General features: G+C 47.7%; 1 protein-coding gene across 4 annotated transcripts in view; it reads left to right on the top strand.

The window, feature by feature from the left end:
* Positions 1-22,749, top strand: part of ZBTB16 (zinc finger and BTB domain containing 16) — a 184,805-nt gene that overhangs the window by 64,498 nt on the left and 97,558 nt on the right. The window lies entirely within an intron of this gene.

The raw sequence follows: 22,749 nt of genomic DNA, 5'->3' as shown, positions 1-22,749 counted from the left end.
TAGCAATGACTCTGCAATTACTGAGTGCATTTGATCCATGGCACCGCTACCGGAGCCGGTGGGGAGCCCTGTGAATGGGATGGGGCTGTGTGTGGCGAATCACTTTTGAATTTACTAAAAATATGCCCCTTTGCAGCCAGGCAGATATCATAATTTTCCTCCCTGAGGCTTGTTGAAATTCCCAGTTGCCTCCTGCCACACGCTTGCTCCCAGCACGGGTCCCTGGCCCTCCCGCCCGCTCCCGCCCGCTCCCTTTCATTCTCCGCTGTGGCCTTCTGGGCCAGATTCTGTCTGGCCTCTCTTACTCTCCGTTCCACCCTACGCCGTTTTTCTTTCTCCCTCTTCATTTCCTGCTAAAAATACTGACCAGCACAGTATAAAACCACTTTTTGTTTTCTGTAGTCAGAAGAAAAATACTTAGGATTCTAAATCTACTAATAATTGCACATTTAAATAAGCTGGCGGGCTGGACTGACACCGCATCTCCTACGTACAGTAATTGTTGCGTTCCCAGGCTCCCTGTTCTTTCTCTGTTCCTATTTCATTCACTTTTCTATTTGCAGCCAGTGCAGAACACGGGCTTCTCGCTCTCCTTCCTGCCTGTAGCCCACTTCCAACCAGTGACCTTGGCTTCCCCGAGTGCTGCACTATAAATGAAATGTGGCATTGCCACATGTATCTTGATCAAATATATCAGTGGATGAATTGATTTTCATATTGATTTCCTTGGACGAGCAAGGTGTGTGTGGAAGTCAAGTGTTTCTTAATGATAGTCCTAGAGAGAGTCAGGTTGCCCTGGGAGGGGCGGGCTTTGTTTTTCTCTCACTTTGGACAAGTTTCTGCTTGTTGGCTTGGGAGTGAGCCCTCTGCTTTGTAGACTTCCCCTCTTTCTAGGGGGAAAGAGCAGATGTCACCAGGGTGTGACCCAACCTCAGAGAGGGCTGTGCTATCCTGGTGACTGCCTGGACGCCCCCAGCTACTTTGCTGTTGGAGAGGACTGAGAGACTCTCAAGCCCGTGGGAGGCCATGCGCACCCAGCCAGGTGGAGAGTCTCCGGTGGGGAGGTTAATTTGCATGTGATCTTCGTGCCCTCCCCCGGCCACTTGCCACTTTCATTGTCAGGTTAGCTAAGCTGTGCCATCTGTGGCTGCAGGACTGATGCTGTGGCCCAGGGGAGCCAGGGAGATGTGCTTGACCAGGAATACAGTTCATATGTGTCAGTAGCAGAGGACGGGCGTTTATCGGTGTGTGTGCTGGGAAGTACACACGTGTAAAGATCAGTATGAACCACGTATGTGGGTTGGGTGTGGAGGCAGGTAGACATTAGTTTCCAGGCTTGCGGTGGCTTTTATTAGGGCTCTCTGGATGACCAGAAGGACGGCACCCAGTGAGATGATCAGAACTTCATTTTCTCTCCTCTGCGATTACTTTCTCAATTCCCTCTCCCAACTGTTCTTGAATAAAATAGATGCTTTCAGCTTTCAGGTCGATCTAAGAAATGAGCTGATAGTTGAATCTTTTTATGGGGCTACATAAGCATAGCTCAAGGTGATGCCAAGCATGTGTGTGTCTGTCATGTGATGAAGCACAGATAACTGAAATATTTGAGGATGAAGCTATGGTAATTCATTACATTTTCTGGCCAACTGAAGCTTAACTGGAAAATTCTCTTGGTTATAAGCTCCGCAGAAATGCTTTGCAAAACAAAATAGTTTGTTTTCCTGTTTTTGTCAGCACCAGGTGAGGAAATAATGGAATCCTTTGAGAGTTCAGGAGCTTGCAGCACACGAGGGCTGGTATTCTCATGGTCACTTACAGTTGTGTGTACCATTGGGGACGTGTTGGCCTGGCTTGAATTAATGTTCACCCTTAGAAAGTAGTTCTCAAGCAGGGACAGTTTTGTCCCCCAGAACACGTGTCTGGAAACCTTTTCGTTGTCATGATTGAGGGGGCTTGTTTGTTACTGGTAGGTATTGGGTTGAAGCCACAGATGCTTTTAAACTCCCTAAAATGATCAGGGCCATCCTGCTCCCCAGCCTCACCCCATTACAGGTAATCATTGGCCTAAAATATCAACAGTGCTGACGTTTGAAAACCCCAATTTCTCCTCAAAGATTTTTGTTAAATTCTTGCACATAAAATATTTTGTTTTCACTGGTCTGGTTTTTCATAAGAGTCAGGTGCTGGATGTGTTCTGAACAAGTGAGGCCTCTAATTCATTGGCAGTCATTGTTGCACAGAACAAATAGGGAAGCCTGCCAGTCTGCAGATCGGCGGGCCTGCCCCAGATGGCCCGCCAGTAGATGCCCAGATTTACCGAATCATTTAGGGCCATTAAAAACCATCAGGACCACTGTAAGTTTAAATCGAACTAAGCAGAATAAGTAATCCCGGAGGGGGTTGAAAGTTCACTCTTTTCTCTTTGTCTTTGTAACCCAAACTGTATTCTCAATTTTCCACCAAAACTTTGTGATGATACAAGGTTTGTTCTGCTTATGGCAGGTCAGAGACAGCCTGGCATAGACACACTTAAAAGTGCTTCCAGAATCTCTAGACATGTTCATTGGTTTTGAATGAATGGCCCTACGCGAGCCCTTGGCAGAACCCTTCTGGTTCTGGTGTGATGAGTGTACCTGAGGCCAACTGGGGAGATTTTGCATACTCTGCATCTTTGACTCTCTTTCTTTGAGGACATCACTGCAAGTCGGGGAATTCACTACATTCCCTGACTAAAACACCCGTCGTCCCTACTAAAACACTCCTTTAAGCAGAATTTAACAGGTTGGGGGGAGTCAGAAGTCTAGAGGGCCTCCTTTATTAGAGTAAAGGAAAAGCTTTTACTGTGAACTTAATCTGAGATGGAACTTCAGTGTCAAGTGCTCTGGAACCATCAGGCATCGTTTTATTGACCTGCCCCTTTTCTGTCTAGAACTCTGTAAAAGAGTCCAGTTAAATGAAGTCTCTGTGTCTGTGTGTCAGGTGAAGGCATGCGGGCAGTTAGAAACATTCCGTGCTTGGTTTAATGTCCAAATTACCAAGCCAAGGTAACCTCTGGCAGGGGTTCGTTATTTCACACAAACTAAAAAGGAAAAAACTGCCCCAGTAAGGCTGACTGATTTTACAAATCAGTCACAGAGGGTGGAGTTGTAAAGCGAAGCATGCTTCATCTCTCAGGTTTTATTGTAGGGTTTTGCCTTACAGTGTGTACCAGCAAAGGTGACTGCTAAGAAGGAAGACTGGAGGTGGATGGAGTCAGATGGCCTAGGTTTCAGCCTGGCTCTGCTGCCTTCTAGCTGTGTGACCTTGGATGCACTGCCAACCTCTCTGAATCTCCTAGGGACTACAGCACCCACCACCCGTCATCCCCCTACAGGCTTTGCATCGGGATCAAGGGGTGGGAAGGCACTCTGTTAACTGAAAAGAGATGAGTAAATATCAGCACTCTGGATGTGTTCCATTGTTAAGCAAGAGCAGTACCATTTGTAAACCAGGTTTTGGTAATATCCCGAGTACTGTTTGTGAGAGGAGCCGAGGCTGCCTGCATGCATCCTTTAAGGACGGGTATCTCTGATCACTCCGTCCGCTGTTCCCTAGCTGCAGTGCTAAATGTGGTCATGGGTGTGCCTGGGGTCTTTCTGCCACAGTGCCGACTCTGAGGGGCTGTGTGCGTCTCTTCTCCTTTCTCTCAGATGGAAGTGTATTTACGGCCTGGTATAAATACAATCAGAAGGTTCCTATAAAACTCTTGTTATTACTGCAGCACAGAGTTAGAAATGCTTGAGGTTTCGGCTTCTTGGCTCTTCCATGCAGCAATGAATATTTTATGGGAAAGGAAATACTTAGTGTCTGACTCTTTTTATAGTGCAGCTACTCATAGGCTGGTAACCTTCCAGATATCTTCCAAATCAAAATCGTTGCCTGTCCATTTCTCCTTTCTCTACAGAATCCATTGGTGCCCTGCCTTGCTGAAGTGTCCATGTTCTCATGGTGAATGGGTCCATTTACAAAATGTGTGGGCTACAGTTTGCAAAGCTAATTAATGCCCTGAACAAGAGGAGCTGGCTGTTCACCAGGTCCACCCCATCCCTTTGGCACCTTGTGGTGCTGGCCAGCCCCGGAGAGGTATCCTGGCAGAATGCCCCTGGGTTCTCCATTGGAAGGTCTCTGTCTGCATTTTTCTGCCAGGCCTTCTTTGCTGGGTGCCTAGTAGCTGCTGGAGGACATGGCCCAACCTTTCCAAAGTCCACCCAGATCTTGGAATTGAAAAAGCAGTAGATGAGTCTGAGGTCCAGCAAAGCCCATTGGGCTTTTCCCTTTTGAGGCCTCAGCTTCAGGCTGGCCTTACCCAGAGCAGCCTGAGGAGTCGATGAGATTGCCCATCAGATCCTGCTACCGAGGTCCTTTCAGTGACCACATGTGCACCGTAGGGCACGGGGCCTCCACAGTGTTGGCTCCGGCTTGCTAGGTCCGGGACTTTAAGTAGGGGAAGTGGGTGTCCTGGCAGGTCAGCAGCTGTGGAAATTACTCCTCTGGCAGCGTGAGGCCATCCTGGCAGAGGTGTTCTGCTGGATTGGCCTGCTGGTACTCAGAAACCTGCTGTGACTGTAGCAGTGCCACAGACCAGGTTTACGGCCAGATCATGGTGTCAGAGAACACCCTTTGTCAGGTACCTCACTCATGTGGCTCTCCTTAGAGGCTCCACAGGCTGGCAAAACACCGGGGCGTCCCACGGATGTGGGCCCAGTGAAGAGAGGATGGCGGCCGAGAAGTGTGGCTTCTGAGACATAGAGGAGCAGAGCCGCCGTGCCTCGGCCCTGGCTCAGGACAGTTTTTTTCCTTAATAAGGGTGGTCTGTAAGAAAAGTGCAACCTAATCTGAATATGGAGTCTGCGCTCCACTCAGTGGGACTCTAGCAGCTCAGCAGTTTCACTGCGTTTGCCTTCTGTTCTGTTTCTGGTGTTTGTCTGGTGTCAGAGTAGGTACAGGGGAAAAGGGATTTGCAAGCCTCCAGTGGCTTTATTCTTTTTTGTTTGTTTTAAATTTGTTTATTGATTTGCGAGAGTGTGAGAGAGAGGAGTGGAGGAGAAGAGAAATATCACTTTGTTGTTGCACTTATGTATGCACTCACTGGTTGATTCTTGTATGTGCCTTGATGGTAGATCGAACCTACAACCTTGGCCTATTGGGGTGATGCACTAACCAAATGAGCTACCCAGCCAGAACCTGCTGCTGCTGCTGCTGCTTCTTTTGTTCTCTGATCTCCCAACTTTGGTCGTGTTACTGCCAAATAGAGCTGTATCTCCTCACTACAGCTTTCCAGTGGGCCTTAACGCCACCACCTCTTCTCCTCCCGCACTGTTCCACCCTACTTCCTTCCTACCTTTTGGTCTTCAAGCTCAGTGGCCAGTAGCACAAGGCAAGGCTTTGGTTTTGTTGGCTTACAGGCTCTGTCGTTAAGGCAAAGAGAGGGTTATTCATTATTTTTAATAAATGGAAATGAGATTAGCTGAGACTCACTGGAGAAATCAAGCACAGCGTTTTATACTTGGGATCGACTACACAGGTACACAGGTGGGGTGCTTAACAAGGCTGGCATCTAGGGTTCTTCTGACCACCAAGCTGATGGTGTAATGTAGGCAGGGCTTGAAGAACTGAAAATGTTCCAGTGTCCTCAGAACTTCATTACTGGTCCTCGCTCATATTTTGACTCGCCCTCCTTCTGTGAGAAGTAAGTGATGAAAATGGTAAAAGAAATGAAACCAGAAAGAAAAAAAGAAAACTTTTTATTAAGCGCCTGTTGTACAACAGAGACTGCTCTGCTCTTCACTACCTTGCAGATTAATTACAAAGCTAACATTCGGGAATGCCCTGGTTCTGGGCCTGGCTCGTTACATAGACTATTATTGATCCTAGGATCAGATAAGCCACCCATACGGAGTGTCTCATTTGGTGTCTAGAGTTGTGTCAGGTCACTCGGAAGATTCAAGGACACGTCTGCTGTAATTCCTTCTCTTGGGTTGAAAGCACACACCTGTGAAGGTGATACACCTGTGCGTGCGCACACAGAGGCAGACACAGCTCATGGGTCATGCCAATGTGGGCTGTACAGTCCAGTGCTCCATAAAGTGCCAAAGGCATGTGACTGGAGTGTCAGGGAAGGGATATGACACATTCTGCCTCCTTAGCAAAGCCTTGTGGGCTGCCGTGGTGGAAAGGTGGGGGCAGCCTTGGCATCAGGAGGAAGATCAAAACCGAAAAACCTGCTCCTAAAGGTGCCTGGTTAGTGAGTGTGGTAGGCAGAATCGTGGTCCCCAAAGATGCCCCCATCCTGATCCCTGGAACCCGTGACTATGTTAGGTTACTGGCAGAGGGAAATTAAGATTGGTAATCAGCTGACTTTAAGGTAGAGAGATTATCTGAATTATCCAAGGGGTCCAGTGTGATTGATGTAATCACAAAGGTGTTTAAAGGTAAATAAAGAGGGAGGCAGGAGAGTCAGTGTCAGAGTCAGAGAAGGAGATGGAGGCTAGAAGCTGTGAAGCCAAGAGGTGGCAGCCTGGGAGAAACCCAGCCCAGGCCCATCCTGCTGGCTGAAGATGGAGAAGGGGCCCTGGGCCAAGGAGCAAGAGCAGCCTTTAGAAGCTGAAGAAGGTCAGGGAACAGAATCTCCTCTGGAGCCTCCAGAAGGAACGCAGGGCTGCCCACACCTTTATTTTAGTCCAGTGAGACCCGCTTTGAACTTTTTTGCCTACAGAACTGTGAGATAATAACATTTGCATTGTTTTAAGTGGCTAAATTTATGGTACTTTGTTAGAGAAGCAACAGAAAACTAATACAGCAAGATGGAAGAGACCCGAATGGCTGGTCCTCAGGGAAAATGGGAGCTAGTGCTCTTCCCTGTATGGTTCTCAGGAGCTCCTGCAACAGAAGTGGCCTGCGGTCTCCCTCTCTGGGAAGCACCGCAGGACTCACCCTTACCCGCCCAGCTTCTTGTGCAGCTCAGAGGAAAGCCATCTGCTCTTCCCCAAACCTCAGTTCCTTCTTATGGGATGGCTTCCCTCTTCTCTGTAGTGCTGTGAATTCACTTTGTGGGGGCAGAATCTCACGGCAGGGCTCTGGCTAAATAAGAGAAGAGGGCTGCATGGAGTTTAGTTGAAATCCCTCTTTTTTTTGGAGGAAGCCGCAGGCGTGGCCCAGGTGAGAGTGGTGTCTGGGGCGCAGAAGCCACTCCCCACCTCCCCTTCCTTGGGTCCTTCTTTTAACTTGTCTGCTTTGTGTGAGCGACCTGGGTGAAGTTTTAAAAATAAGTAGATTCTCTCAGGAGGAGCTAAAAATAGCAATTAGCCTTCAAGTACTATCTTGACATTTTGTGAAGGCTCTTTAACCACTGTTTGGAGGGTCAGGGTGCTCTGTGTGTAGGCCCCCCAAGGACAACTGTGGAAATAGGGTCTTGCTCCCAAATGGGGGAGAGGCTCATAAGCTCATAGACCACAGATCTGTCCCTAGTCTGTCAGAGTTGGAAAGAACATCTTCATTTCACAGGTGGGGAAACTGAGGCTCGAGAGCTCGGACTGCCTGAGAGCTTTTCCCCTTACTGGCTTTGGAATGTTCTAAGTTCCTGATATTTCGTATGGCCAGTTTGGGGGCTGGGGTGACCTGCGGTGGCAGGTACAGAGATCAGCTGTTCGAAGTTCCCCAGAAGAGATAAATGAGACGAATCAGCCTCCCCAAGGGTTTGGTTTGGGAGGTGTTACCCCTGCCGTGGAATCTGAGAATATTGTCTACCAAGGATGACTTTGTCTTGCGTATTCCGGTTTTGTTTCTAAGATTCCAGGTAGATTTAACCGAAGGGCTTCAGCCCCTTTGAAGGGCATGCCGTACTGTCTCTAGGGTTTGTGACTTAGCTCTTTTTTCTAGATAACGTCCTATACGCTCTCTTATTGTCTTCTTCTCCCACCCCCTGGATGTCCACAACTTCCCCTTGTTCTATGTGGCATGTCTTTTTGGGGAGTCACCTGGAATATTTACTCTAGGTGCTCTGTCTGTAACGCTTAAGGACACTTGTTCCTGGATGCACAGAAAGCCCCAGGCCCTCCCAGGCCCTCTCAGCCTCTGATTCTTAGAATGTCGAACTATGGAAGCAGCCACTGCCTGTGTGTCTTCCCTTATTTCTTGCACGCTGGGTGACCTTTAGGGTACATTGTTCAGGAGACCATCTATTATCTGCCATTGAAGTCTGTTCCCTCATCTCTCTACCAAAAGAGAAACTAAACTTCATTGTCATGATTAAGGTCACAGCCAAGAGCCAGTGACAGAAGCCATTGCCCCTTCTGTCGTACTCCCTGCTCCCTCTCCCCAGGCTCTCCTGGCCTCTCCAAGATGTAAGTACCTGGGGAAGAAAAGGGAGCGGGGAGTAAATGAGAAGGATGAAAAGGCTGCCTGTGGTACTTTCTCTATCTTAGCCTCGCTGCAGAAGGAACTTGAGCACGTACACCAAAGTGACATAAAGTGGATGTTCAGATGGCAGTTTCTATGACTAGACCTGAGGATTCTGGACCACGACACTTCCTAATCTGTGTGTAGAGAGAGGCCTTGGAGGCTTCCAGCAAAACAATTAGTGCGTGAATTAGGTTGTGTCTGGAAGGGAGATGGAGTTCCCTGCCCACTCTGCTTCAGTTTGTTTCGTTAGGGTTGACCGTGTCCCTGTCTTTGGGCAGAGAGTGTAAGGATGGATTCTGTAGTGAAGCCAATGCATCAGCAGCAATGAAGAACTCCTCCACTGTCTTCTTGCCCCATAGTGAGTGGTGTAGAGTTGGAGAAAGGTCCTGTCTGGCTGCTCCGAGCGTATTGTCCTACTCTGGTGGTGAGGGTGGTGAGCCCCATGTTCTGCACAGGTCGGAGGGGACATGCTCTCCTAGCTGGCTCAGGAAGGAGGCAGCAAGTGAGAAGTGGTCTGTCGGAGTCTAGGATGAAAGGGTGCCTGGGGCTATCGACAAGCCGGCCTATCAGCCCTCTGTTTCCAAGCTGGAAGGGAAAGTAGATGGCATAGGATAGGAGGGGACTCTTAGGGCTGATATGAGGTTCAACACTGAGGGCTGCCATTGAGAGAAAAATAGGCTGTGTGACTGAAAGAGTGGCTGGGACGAGTATTTCCAGCTTGACAGACAGGATTTTACAGCAGAGCCATGAGAGGATAGAAGAGCCCCGGGGGGGTGCCTGGGGTTTGGAGATAGGTGCGGGGTTCCCAGACAGCAGTAAACCCTAGATGGGAAGGGGCTATTTTCTGCTTTGTTGCTTGGAGTCTAAATTCAGAACTTTCAGCACTGTTCATCTTGCATTTAGCCCACTTGTGCCTCGTTCTTGTTGTGTGTTACTATGTTGCACTGGTTTTTAATCTTTTATGTGCACATGTCTTATGTTTCCTACTAAGTTTTAAGGTCCTTGAGAGTATATCCTGTGCATCACAGTTCTTTGAACCGTTTCACACTGGCTAACACTGTGACTGGCACTGAGTAGAAAGTAACAGTTTGTCAGCTTTGAATGAATGGAATGGTCATTCCCTGTTCCCTTCCTTTTAGGGGAGCTCCTCCTCACCTGTCTACCCCCCAGTTTTCTATTTCAGAAAGAGGTTGGCACTAGCCTCTTCCTCCTCCAGAGGTGATTTTGGGAATATTTATAAGATGAAACTCATGGGATGCAAATGGGCACATGGGAACGAGGGGTCACTGGAACATGAAGACCACAGTTCTGCAGACTGAGGAAGACCTTCTTCAGGCTGTGACTTTGATTTGTGGATTTCCGGTTGCTCGTGGGTCAAGCTAATCCTCTGTCCTGGACAGTTCACGACTTCCCCTTTGCCTCCAGTTTTTATTTCTATCGTCCTTCCTTCCTTCCTGCTCCTCTCCAGAGCACCGTCACTTGCCAGTTCTGCCAGTTTATTCAGTGGGATTGCTTCAGCTTTATTTGGGAACTGGAAGCCTCATTTTACTATAACAGTTCCTCAGTGATTTTCTAAATTAAACCCGTATATTTCATCTGCTCCCCCCCTCTTCGGATATTATTCAAATATCTCTAAGACACTTTCTCCCCCCGCCCCTTGTTTCTCAGAGCCCAGCAGTTTGCTCAGCCAGATGGTGATGGATGGGGTGTGTTGTGGGTACGTGTCTGCTCATCCACCTGTGCGTAAGAAGGAGATTCTTAGGGAGGGCGCTAGTGTCTGTCTAGCATTTCATTGCCTTGTTGGCATCCAGTGATGAGGTGAGACAGAGCACCTGGCAAGTGACCTGACACAGAGTGGGTGGCAGGAAGGCCCCATTGCCCTGATATGTCTGTGAGGAATCCACGTGTCTGTGAATGGAGGCCGTGGCGGAGGTCGGAGAGCAAGTGTCTGGCCCGTCTCCAAGGCCAGCTGTTCTGTAGTCACGGAGGAAGGGTAGGCATTGAGGGCTTTTAGAGCATGTCAGCCCTTTGCTCTTGAACCACCACAATCCTTACATCCCTTCTCTTTGTCCCAAACCTGTGATGGCCCCTCTGTGCCTGCTTTTCTCCCCGACTAGTGTTCTGGTCTGAAGTCACTTCACATTACTCCCCAATCCTTACCTCAGCCCCAGCTCCCAGCTTTCTGGGTTGGCCGCCCCTGCCCAGGAAGGCTGCTCCTCTTGTGCCTCTTTTGCTGTCATCTGAAGTATCTTCCCTTCTCTCCCTGTGACATCCTTAGTGTCTTCCGAGCACAGCCTTGAGTTTACCTCCTCAGGGAGGCCTCTGAGGTTTGGTCCCCACTGACTCTGGGTGTGCTGGCGAGAGGCAAGCTGACCTTTGAGCAGATGAGCAAGAACTGGTTTATATTGATTTTGTGTACTGTCCTCTGTCTTCAACTAGATGGTAAGATTCAGGGGAGAGGCTGTTGTCCTCTGCTTTTGTGTGTATTTCATTTTGCCAAGTCAGTACCTAATTGATTCTCAATCTGTCCAAGCTCACGCTAGAGAAAGGGGACCTGGCTACCCCTGTTTTCCAACTGTCCCTGCTCCAGGTGACCAAGGAGAAGCGGTAACATAGTGTAGCACCTCCACTTCATGCTCTTATTGTCCTCTGTGCTCTTGTCAATGGGTGATGGCCTGTTTAATTGGACGTCCATTTAATTGTTGTCAGGCGGCACCCAGAAATGCATCACTTCTGAGTTCCCTGCCATAGTTGCTTGTACTCCGGGGAGCCAGGCACCTGTGCTGGGCAATAGATCAGATAGGTGGTTTCTTTCCATCTCTCTCTTCTCATGCCTTCGTGGGGAACACAAGTGTCTTACAGGTGCGTGGCAAGGATCTTGTGTTGGCATTTTGTTCTGAAAGACTGACCTAACTACTGTCTTTGGAAATGTCCTCATTCTCTACATAGAATTTAGACACTTCTCTCCGTCTGTCTCCTTCCTGCCTACACTTGAAGCCTTGCACTCCCGACAGCTCCATTGTTCAGGGAGGATTTGGGTGCTGCTCAGTGACGGCAGTGCTAAGATCAGAGTTAGCCTCTGTTTCAGCCCATTCTGAGGCCTCTGCAAGCTTATCCCACCCAGATCTCCACCTGACCCTTCTGGATAAACCAGGCCAATCTCCCAAAGGCTTGTGCAGGATGACTTGCTTACTTCTGCGATGCCTCCATCACCTGGAGCTCTTTCCCTTATCCAAGGCCTTTCTGTTTATCTTACCCCTTAACATGAGTAGAATAGAGACAGCCCTTCAGACCTTACAAAACTCTTGAAAGGACTGGCTCAGCCTCACTGTGTCTGCAGGCCATCTACCTCGGCTCTTTGTTGACATTTGCCACACCACCATATTCTCCCTGTGGGATTCTTTCTCTGTCTGTCTCTCACTACCTAGATTATAAACTGGCCAGGGGACAAGGGTTTGTCTTCTCTTTTTCTGCAGCCTTATTTCAGCTAAGGTTTATCTAACACACATTATGTTCTCAACACTGCTGCCTTTTTACGTGTACAATCTCATTTTTCTACCCTCTGGGAGAACAATGTTATTATCCCACTTGACAGATGAGAAGACTGAGATTTAGATAACCCCTACCTCACAAGGCTAGTAAATTGTAACCTAGAATTTGCAATCAGGCCTGGCATCAGAGTTTGAGTTCTTAAACTTTTTCCTCTACTCGGTTTGGCTCAGGCTCTGCCACCTACAAGCTTTATGACCTTGGGCAAATTGTGTACTTCTTCGTACTTCAGTTCCTTCCTCAGCAAAACGGAAATAACAACAATAACAGCCTTATAGGGTTGTTCCAAGGATTGGATGAGATAATGCATGAAAATGCAAAGATTACTGCCTGGTGCACAGTAAGTGCTCAGGTATGTCTTTGTACACATTTGTTCTTCTAATTCTTCCTCATTCTCAGTATCACCTTCATATCGTTGTTTGCATTACTATTACTGCCTCTGTGTCTCTGGTATTATCTTAACACCTAAACCAATGGTTATGCACAGGGTTTGTGCTCAGGAAATGCCTAATTAATGAAGGAGCAGGCACTTGAGTTTGCAGAGGTGATCTGGGGACAGATGTTTGGTAGGATGTTGTCTTTGTGGCAGTTGCTGATTAAGAGTTCACCTTTGCCACTCTGGAGTCTAGGCAAAATCTTGCACTGGTGGTCCTTGGGGCGGTTGGGGTGTGATGGCGCTGCAGTCAAGAACCTTCCTGTAGCCCAAAAACTCTTTTTCCTTCCTTCCCACCTCTTTCCCCAGTAGCTCTGAGCCCTGCCAAGTCTGTGCAGAAGCCTTGAAATGACAAAGTACCCTTTAGTTAATTGCACAACGGATTGCCTAGAGTTAAAAGTTCTGATTTATATGACTATAGCTCTAACTGCTCAATAACACAGGCCTGTAATCTACTTTCATTTCAAACAGAACGGTGATTTATAGGGCAGCATGCCGCTTTAGCTCAGAAATGAGGTGTTCAACATATGCTCTGTTGACATAAATTTGGAATTTATCGCTGTTGTCAAAACTGCCTGTTGGACAAAGGTGGGTATTAAGGCAATAAATGGCTCCGAATAGTTTTCTGTCACATTTCCTAACCATTGTATTTAGTCTGTTTGAGGAGAAAATATATACTTAAAACTAATCAAATGTCCAAAATCCATGCATCTTGTTTTGAATGGTGAGAAGGGAGGGGGCGGGGAGGGTGGAAGACTTGCAGAGAGCTGGGGGTGGGCTGGGGGTGGCGTCCAGGAGAAAGCTTTTCATGAAGTTATGGCCCATTTTAAAAAGATTCCACTTTGCTTCCTCTCCCCCATCCCCATTAGAAGGTGGGCTTTCCTTTCTCATTTACTAAGAAGGGGAGGAAAATGAAAGCTCATTAAATAAAAATAGTAAAGGACATTTTTATGTGTGGGCTTAGAGCCAGCAATGTCAGGGAGGAGTTAGTGAGTGTGGCTGTGAGGGAGGCAGGACAGGATTTTGTTTATGGGGAAATAAAGCCACTGGCCTTGTCCGTTTCTCTGTGGCCTCAAGTGTGGACTTGCTTGTAGGTGTTGAGGCTCCTGGGGCTGCATGAACCTTTGGCTGCCTCAGGAGGGTGAGGAGCAGCTGGATACCAGGCTCTGAGCGAGGTGCTGTATGGCCCGCATCAGCAGTGTTGCCCAGAAGCACACACCGGTGTACTCACCAAAACATGTCTTGAGAGCCCCCACTGATGGCATGGCCTTTGCTAGGCTTGTAAATACAGAGAAATGAGGCAACGCTCTGTCTTCAGGTAGTTTTCCATTGAGTTGGAGAAGCCAGACAAGCAGGCAGATGCGGCCCCAGTGCCATCGGCACGGCTGCAGACACACACCACGGGGCTGAGAGGGACCAGAGGAGGCCTCTGGTGGTAATATTAACTCTCCTGCCTGGTGAAATGTTTCTTTGTGGCATTCGGTCCCTTCAGAGAGAATACAGAAAAAATACAGTGCTGATAGGGCTTTTAAATTTATTTTATTATTATTATTTTAAAAATTCTTACCTGAGGACATTTTTTTCATTGCTTTGAGAGATAGAGAAGCATTGAAGTGAGAGAGAGACATCGATTGTCTGCCTTCTCACATGTACCCCAACTGGGGATCAAACATGAAATCTAGGTATTTGCCCTGAACAGGAATTAAACCCATGACCTTTTGGTGTACGGGACACCACTTCAACTGATGGAGCCACCTGGTCAGGGCCTGATAGGCCTTGTAAAAAGGTGTGTGATGTTATGGTGAAGTGACCACTGATGTGTGTGTCAGTTTGGTTTTCTGTGTTGTATATTTAAGAGTGAGGCCAGGTCCCTGTGCACCGAGGCTGCCACCTCTGTTCTCACGTGCATCAGCTCCCTGCTGTGGACGGGCCATTGCATGCCCTGGGGGCATGGGCACCAGGCAGGGGGCACGGAGAACGGAATGAATACAAAGTCAAGGTGAAGAACCTTCTTTTTTCCCCTCCATCCTTTGTTCTGAGGTAACATAGCTTGTGGTGGGTGTATGTGTCTGTGAGATGGAAAGTCCAGGCACATCCAGAGAGCCGCCTGGGCCTTGGCCAGGCTGGGCCCTGGGTAGCTGGCATTATACATGTAGTGCACGCCGGCTCTGCAGGCTTGCAAGTCAGGGGCTGGTGGAGCGTGCAGGCTGCCTGGTCCCCCTTCCCATGAAAACCAGGCCCAGCAGGGGGAGAGGATGCGTATTTGTTGCTTTTATTTTATTTTTTCTTTTATCTTCATGCCCACACTCTTGGAGCCTCTCGGCGTTGATAAATGTGCGCTCTCGCCAAACACATGCACACTGTCCCTCTTTCTCTTGCCTGCCTGTGTGCCACACACACAAACACACGCACCCAGTCCTGAGTACACCGGGTGTGGACACCAGTTGTAAGTGTCTTCTGTGTGGCTCACCCTCCCTTTGCCACCAGCCCCTCTCCTTTTCAAAGCTCCCCGTTGGGAAAACTCATAATTTTTACACCACACAGTCTTGACCGGCCATTGCTGGAATTACTGTCTCTTTGAAGTGCTTTCTGCTGGGGCATTTACAGGCTGTTTTAATTACCTGCAGCTTGCAAGGGGCCTTGCTCTGTCCCAGCCTTTGTTTGTTTGTTCTTTGCACAGAGTCTGTGCTGAAAGGAATACTGTGGACTTCTTATACAAAGAAAGAAAAGCGGGGGGAAGAAGTTTGGGGGACTCGTCACAGAGCTCTTCCCGCAGCCTGCTCCGACACCCTGCCCGTGCGAACAGGCCGGCCTTGCTCTCGGCTGGCCCATGTTCCCAGTTCTGTGGGTCCCTCTCTTAGGGCTTGCTGGGGATATTTTTGTTTGTCTGTGTTTTTTATTTTAAGTATTATTAAATATACTTTCAAACCTTCTGTCGTAGATAGTAGGGCTGTCAAATAGAGCTCCCCTCATTGCTGACCAAATCAAAGTCAGCTGCACTTAAACTGAGATCCTGCTCATATTTTTCCAGCCCAATCTATTTAAGGAGTATATGCGATTAAATTACTGGTTCTGGACATGGGGTGCAGGGAGAGGCTTGAAGTCACATGTGAAGGTAGTGTCCGCTTTGAGCTGCTTGGTGTTTTACTTTCCTGTGTTCATGTTTCATTTGATTCTCTCCCTAGAATGAACTGAATAAAAATAGCTTTCTTTGGGGTTTCTGTTAAACCAGAGTGTGGCATGTCATGTCTATAGATGAAGATGCCAGTTTATCAGAGGAGCCTGGAAGTTTATCCCCTTCTCTGTGGGCAGCAGAATCTTCATTCATTTATTCATTTAGTTCAGAAATGTATTGCACAATCAGAACCCTCATGCATTGCCGATGGGACTGTAAAAGGGTGTAGCTGCCTCAGAGAACAGAATGGCAGTTTCTTAAAAGGTTAAATATAGAGTTACCATTGACCCAGCAGCTGCCCAGGGGATGTGGAAACATATGTCCACAGATAAAACTTGTATGCAAATGTTTATAGCCACATTATTCATATTGCCAAAAGGTGGAAACAACCACATGTTCATTGACTGATGAATGGATACCTTAAATATGGTGTATACCCATACAGTGGACTATTATTTCACAATAAAAAGGAATGAAGTACTGATACAAGTTACAACATGGATAGATCTTGAAAACATTATGTTAGGTGAAAGAAGGCAGACAGAAGAGGCCACATACTGCACGACTGCATGCGTATGCAGTATTCAGAATAGGCAAACCCAGAGAGGGGGGTAGATGAGTGGTTGTCAGAGACTGGTAATAGGTGATGAACATGTTCTGGCGTCAGATGGTTACACAGCTCTGTGAATACACTAAAGACCACAGAATGGTACGCTTTAAAAGGCTGATTTTCATGATATGGATAATACCTCAATAAACCTGTTACTTAAAAATATGTATTGAATGTCTACTTTATACCAGGCACTGTTCCAGACTCTGAGGATGCAGCAGCTGGTTTCTACCTGCATGTAGATTACAATCTAGGAGAGATAAAGAATACTAGTAAAATATATATATGTGTGTGTGTGTATGTATATATACACATGCATATATAAAAATTGTGTTAAGTAGTAGATCAATAAAATGCAGTAAAGGAGAATAGTGTTTATATACAACCTACTTAGGTAGACTGCAGTTCAAGCGCAGTCTTAGTTTCCCAGAGCCTGGTGCACAGTAGGTGCTTAACAGATAGGGAGTAAATAGCAGTAGGGGATGAGGCAGTGAGCATACCCTGTAGGAGGTTATAAAGTCCTTTGGAGACCCAGGCTGGCTGTGGACACCAGGTGCCATCACTTAGTCTACCTGTCTTCTGGGCTGTTCTGTTTTTGTTCTGTCTGATTAGGATCAGGGGAGTCCAGGTGTGCTCTCTCTCTTAGTGTATGACTTCTTGCTGGCGATTTTTCTGCTACTTTCAGGAGGTGCCTCTGCCAGGACGTTTATGGTTAGGGTGAATAGTCTCTCCTCAGGTGGGTAGATGTGAATGTGTATCCCCAGGTGAGAAATCTGAAGGCTTCCACCTACTTGCATGGGGCAGTAAGGCCATTAGTCTCAGTTTTCCTTACCCACAAAGTGGGGATGGCTCTCTCTTCCTCCCCAGGGTGGTGAGATGATCCTTAGGGGGCACTTTCAGAGTCACGTACAATAGATATAGAAATGTTAGTGTTATTATTATAAAGCCTCAACTAACTAGATTTATTTGTGGGTTTTTTTCATTTTTGATAGAATAAAAAGAAGGACCATCAATGAAATTGCTATATATTTAGTTTTTGCTTTTTCCTTTCATTAAAATGGCAACTTTCACAATGTGATTTGGTGTCTGACAGGTTAATCTGCCCAGTCCCTTATTTTGTGTTCATGACTAATGTTTAGAATGATGGCCCTACAGCTCAGAATCCTCATAGAAAAGTAATTTAATTTTCCGTGTACTAAGGCAGAAAGAATGAGGCAATACGCATTATGGAGGTTTTCGAAGGGTTTAATTCCATAGGAACTTTCTTCTCGGGTCCTTAATAAGCCTCAGTTATTTTCAGCCGTCGCCGAGGATCTGCGGCTGGTCTGTGGGATGTGAAGGTGGCATTTCAGCTTCCTGGCTAAAGTGAGAACATGCAGAGATGGGCCTGATAACCAGGAGACAATGTTTCCTCCTCACACCCAGGCAAAAGAGGAAGATAGAGGAGGAATCTGTAGCTTTTTGAAACCTGTTTTCTCAGAAGTTGGCTATTTGTGCTCATTTAATGCCTCTTATGGGTGTGAGAGGGAAAAACCAAAAACCCTGTTCCTGCGTAACTGTAGTTCATCCCCTTACAGGGAGGGCCTTTTCATATCTGGAGAAAATACTTTGGGTTTATTTTTTGTTTCCCTTGGGCTGACAGCATCAAACATGCATCATGATGCCCTGCTTTGGGTTTGGAAAAAGCTCTGAGAAGCTATAAATCTTGAGGCATTTTACTATTTTTCCTCCTCCCTTTTCTAAAAGCACAACCTTTCTGGTTTCTTTAGAAAAGAAAAAGAAAGAAAACTACAAAAGTGTGTATTGATCCCTTTTCCTCAGATCTTAACTGCCCAGGCTGTAATACCTTGCTTACATCTGCCAGGTTTTTGTGCAGTTTTGCAACATCTCCTTAATCCAGTGAGCATAAATAGAACGTTTCCATCATATTTGGCTACCAGGAACTTCACAGATAAGCACGCTAAAACCTTGCTGAAAGAGACTGTATGAGATTGTTTGTGATAAGATCACCCTAAAGCCCAGCACACAAATGAAAAACTTTTGTTCTTGGTGAAATTTGTTGATAGAGATATTTCAAATAAACGACTTAGGAAAACTCGGCATTTTAAAACAAAGGACCCGTTACGTAACAGCCAGAAGCCCGGGCCTCCTGGTGCTCAGCAGTCGGGAAGACCCTTCTCGGAGCGGTTGCTGTGGGGGATTAGAAGGCCCCTTGGTCATTTCTGACATGGTATTTGAACACTGTCAACAGCCTTATCTGAAGACACTGTACTCGGTACGGTTATGGCACCGGGAATGCCATTGTCCTTCCTCATCTCTTCAAAGCTCAGGACAGCTCCTTCCACTCTCCAGTCGGTACCAGGGTGGGCTTGATCCCAGGCCAAGGCAGGACGTGTGGCTTTCTTTCTGAGAACCCTGTAGAGGACTTTGCTTTTGGACAGTAGGGACAACTGTTCCTGCACTGGTGTGTGTGTGTGTGTGTGTCTGTGTGTCTGTGTGTGTGTGTCTGTGTGTGTGTGTGTGTGTGTGTATTTGTGTTGTGTTTTTTTCTGACCCCTATGTTTTTCTCTTTGAATTCCCTTTCATGTTTGTTTATTCATTCAACAAAAATGCACTGCGTCCCTCCTCTTTCCTGGGCTCGATGACAGGAGTGGAGAGGAGGATTTCAGTTAATGGTTCCTTCATGAAGGAGGCTGTCATCTGGCTGGCACAGGCCCATGTCAGCCCAGGAAAGTGGAGGGACTTTCTGTGTCCCTCTACTTTCTGTGTCATACGGACACGATTGGAAGGGACCTAGGAAATCATCTAACTCAACCCTTGCGTTGTAGCAAAGGTGTGAAGTGAGAGAGGGTAAGTGATTTGACCACGGTCAGTGGGTGGTCACTGACAGAGCTGCAGTGAAAACCAAGTCGCCTGCCGTCAGTATGCCAGGTAGGGTGCCATATCTTTGATGTAGATGAGCCTTGAGAAAATGTGCCTTCTTTGGTTTTATCTTCCCCTCCTTTAAAAGGCTCCAGAATCAGCAAATGGACACCATCCCCCACAGCTCCACTGGTCTGGGTGCCCAGCAGAGGGGCACTTGCTGCGTCCACCCCCCACCCATAGGCATGGCAGCACGGAAGGTGTTAACCAGCACTTGGTTAGTTCTCCGTTGCTTTTTTAGTCCCATGTTTGAAACCCTTGCCTTTTATTGGTATATTTACTTTATGGCATACATAAAGAGCTGTATTAAAAAATAAATTGTGTTGTAAAAGCATTTGGTAATGTTTATTAATATTGACTAGTCAGAGAGCAATGAACTCTATTGCCAGAGGATAATTTGTGGTAATACCAGCTAAGCACTCACAGCTTGTCAAATGACTATTTAATCTCAACATTTTTAAAAAGGGGGTAAAAGGATAATTTCCTTATGACTTGAGAAAATGAAAGCCACCCATTCTGCAGCCAAGCTCAGAACCATCCCTCGTCTTTTCCTCTGGGCGGTGGCAGGCCCCTCGCTGCTTCCAGGCTGTCCCGGAGCAGGGCTGCGGCGGTCAGGTCTCGCTCTGTCCTGGGGGGGCCAACAGCGGCTTTACCAGCGTAGCCTCTCCTGTGTCTGCTCTGTCTGCCTGCGTCTGTGCTGAGGGTTTGGGAGGCAGAAATAATTCACGGTTCCTGTCCTCAAGGAGCTTCTAGTTTGGAAGAATTTGTAATTGGCTTAGTCCTGCCCTGTGAACTTGATATTCTGAGGAAGTACATACAGAGAATGGCACTGGATGTATCTAATGTCACTGATTGCCTCACCTCCCTCTCGTTTCAGTGAAAAGTTGCCTGGCCTCCCTCTCATTTCAATGAAAGGTAGGCAGACACTGCAGGTACCTTTTGAACTTAAGGGTCTTTGGGAAAAAGGGTGAGCTCATTGCCAAAGTACACACGTACGCTAGTCCCATTTCCAGTTCTGTTTCTACTTTGAGAGGTGAGTGAGACCAGGGGAAGTTCCTCTTCCCATTGGGTTTAGGAGTCCTTAGTTGCTTTGGAGACTGAGAGCATTTCAAGAGGCAGAGTGCCGTGAAGGGACCTGCCTCACAGCATGCCTGTGACATCCTATGACATGGGCAGACAAGGCAACAAGTCAGTGCCACTCGGCCAGGTCCCACTTAGGAGAGGGGCAGGAGGCTCGTGTGGTGGCTGGGTTCCAACGGTAAGTAGAAGATCGTAGAGCATATTGGTCCCATGTGGGCAGCAGCAGGCTTTTGAGAAAAGGGCGTCATTTAGACCTCTGATTCACAGAGGTTTGCATCTGATTCACAGAATCTCCTGTCTTGTCCTTGCCTGGTCTGAGTACCCCTGGAAGCACTGCAGGGGTCAGGTTGGTGGTCGGGGGATCAGAAAGCAAAAGCCCTAGGCATCAAAGTGACTTCTGTGTGTGGAACAGCTCAGACCAAGGAGGGGGTGAGTTGGAAGAACCTACAGGGCCACAGGGGACGGAGCTGAATGTTGGTTTGCCGGATGGAGTCTGTTAAATTGGGAACAAGGAGAGCATCACCTTATCACAGCCCTTGTAGGATGGATTCCTTACTTTATTTTTCCTCGCTCCAATGTGGGTGGTCCAGCTACAGAGTTCCCCACCACTTGCTTGCCCCAGTGATAGATCCTAGTTCTCAGTGCTGGTCTGCCAGCAGAGCTCCCAGGTCAGACACCTGGAGCTCCCAGGGAGAGACTGAGGGAGTGCAGCCCTTCGGCTGCTGGAGTAGAATTTCCTCTCTAAATGTCCCCTGCCTGTTGGTCTGCTCAGACTATGTTTGTCTCTGGGCAGAGGAACTTGGGAAGAACTAGAACTTTGGTGGTCCTGAGCCTTGAACCCCTGCCTCTCAGGCACACAGTGCTGCTGTCCTTTCTCCCAGCATCGTCCTCTTGGTCCTTGGCTGCGTGTAACGAGAGGTGGGCCAAGCTTCTTCTGGTCCCTTAGGGCCCAGCTGTGCTGGTTAGCTGTGCCTGGAGCCTGAAGGTGGGGAAGGTGGGTCCCCCCCTTGGTCCCATTTTCTCTGCTGTTGTGTTCCAGGTGAGCTGGGGCAGGTGAAGGCTGATCCTGACGGATGGGAGATCGGTCCGAGGCTCAGACTTCATGCAGTGATGAGAGAGCCACTGGCTTTCCTGTGCGGACTTGGGGAACCAGAGGACAGGCCTGGCCCTGGGTTGGAGGCTGCCCATGGATCAGCTTTTGTGATTGGAGTAGAATTAGGATGAGAGGAGCGATGGCCTAGACCCCCACCTTAGACGGAGGAGCTTCTTTAAGGAAAAAATAAACATTATGCCATATATATATATATATATATATATATATATATATATATATATATATATTTGCAGGCTAAGACAGATGAACTCCTATGCATTTTCAGACTCACAGTAGTACAGTAGCGGTTTGGATGACACAAAAAGTGTCCTTGCTGGCCTGGTGAGAATTGTGTGGTTGAGAATCTCTGCGAAGGAATGAGTCTTTCTCTGTTGTTGCCTGTTAAAAGGTTCAGATTTACTTAGCCTTAATTTCTAGTAATGATTCAGTTTTCTTGAGCAAATAGCTAGAAACCTGTTAGAGGTTACTTTTTTTTTCCTTTGTCTTTTTGGACAGAAATGTAAATCTGTTGAATTCAAGGTGAGTTTTCCCAGTGGGCCAGGAGTCGGTGGTGGTGGGGCAGAGTTGGGGGTGGGGGAGGGTTTGGGCCTGCTTCCCAAGACGGACGGCCTGAACCCTGTGGGGGAGGTGGTTCCTCTGCCGAGCGCGGCGTGGAGACACGTGGGCCATGCTGGAACTGGGTCACTTTCAAAACCGTGTTCAGCAATGTTGCTACTTCTCAGAGGAGAGAGTGTGAAAACCAAGGCAGTGTTCAGCAAGGTGCAAAAATGTCCCCCGCCCCCTTCTTCCCTGATGGCCTCAGGTGGCCAGGAGCAGGTAGACCATATGAAAAGACAGGACCAAGTTGGGAGAAGAGGAGAGTGTGCAGCAAGAAGAAAAGAGGTGGACAAATTTCCATTTTAATCAACATGTGTGGCTGTTGCCTAAGGTGGTAGTGGTGGTGGAGGTTGTGGTCTCATGCAGATGTGAGGTCATATAAATGGGTACTTTACTCCCAAAACCAGTTGGGATTTTATTTCCACATTGGCCATTCTGCAGACTGTGCCGTAGAGAGTCTCTTGGTCACCAAGTGCCTGAATGCACTCAAATTCTTTTTGTTTGAATCACAAGAAAGCTCTACTTTTTCACATTCTTCCCTTGGTATCTGAACAGTAATAAAAGATACGGGCTGACCAGTGTTGGGCTCCGTTGAGCTACCAGGCCTGTGAGGTGCTCCCTGTTACTCTTCCAAACCTTGTGCTTTATCCTGGTCTCTCTGCAGTGGGAGGGACCTTAGTTCTTATACTCCTGTGGGGTCACATGGATGCCTGTGGTAACCTGTGCAGGGCACTAAGTTAGTGGGTCAGGTGCAGGCCAGCGTCCTTACCACAGCATTGAATAGGGTAGGACACCTGTGTTTCTGAAGGCTGGGTGGTGCATAGCACCAG

The sequence above is a fragment of the Artibeus jamaicensis genome, unplaced genomic scaffold (assembly GCF_021234435.1).
Source record: "Artibeus jamaicensis isolate MK-2021 breed Jamaican fruit bat unplaced genomic scaffold, CSHL_Jam_final contig_585, whole genome shotgun sequence".
Lineage (NCBI taxonomy): Eukaryota > Metazoa > Chordata > Mammalia > Chiroptera > Phyllostomidae > Artibeus > Artibeus jamaicensis.
This window is presented reverse-complemented; position numbering and strand designations above follow the sequence as displayed.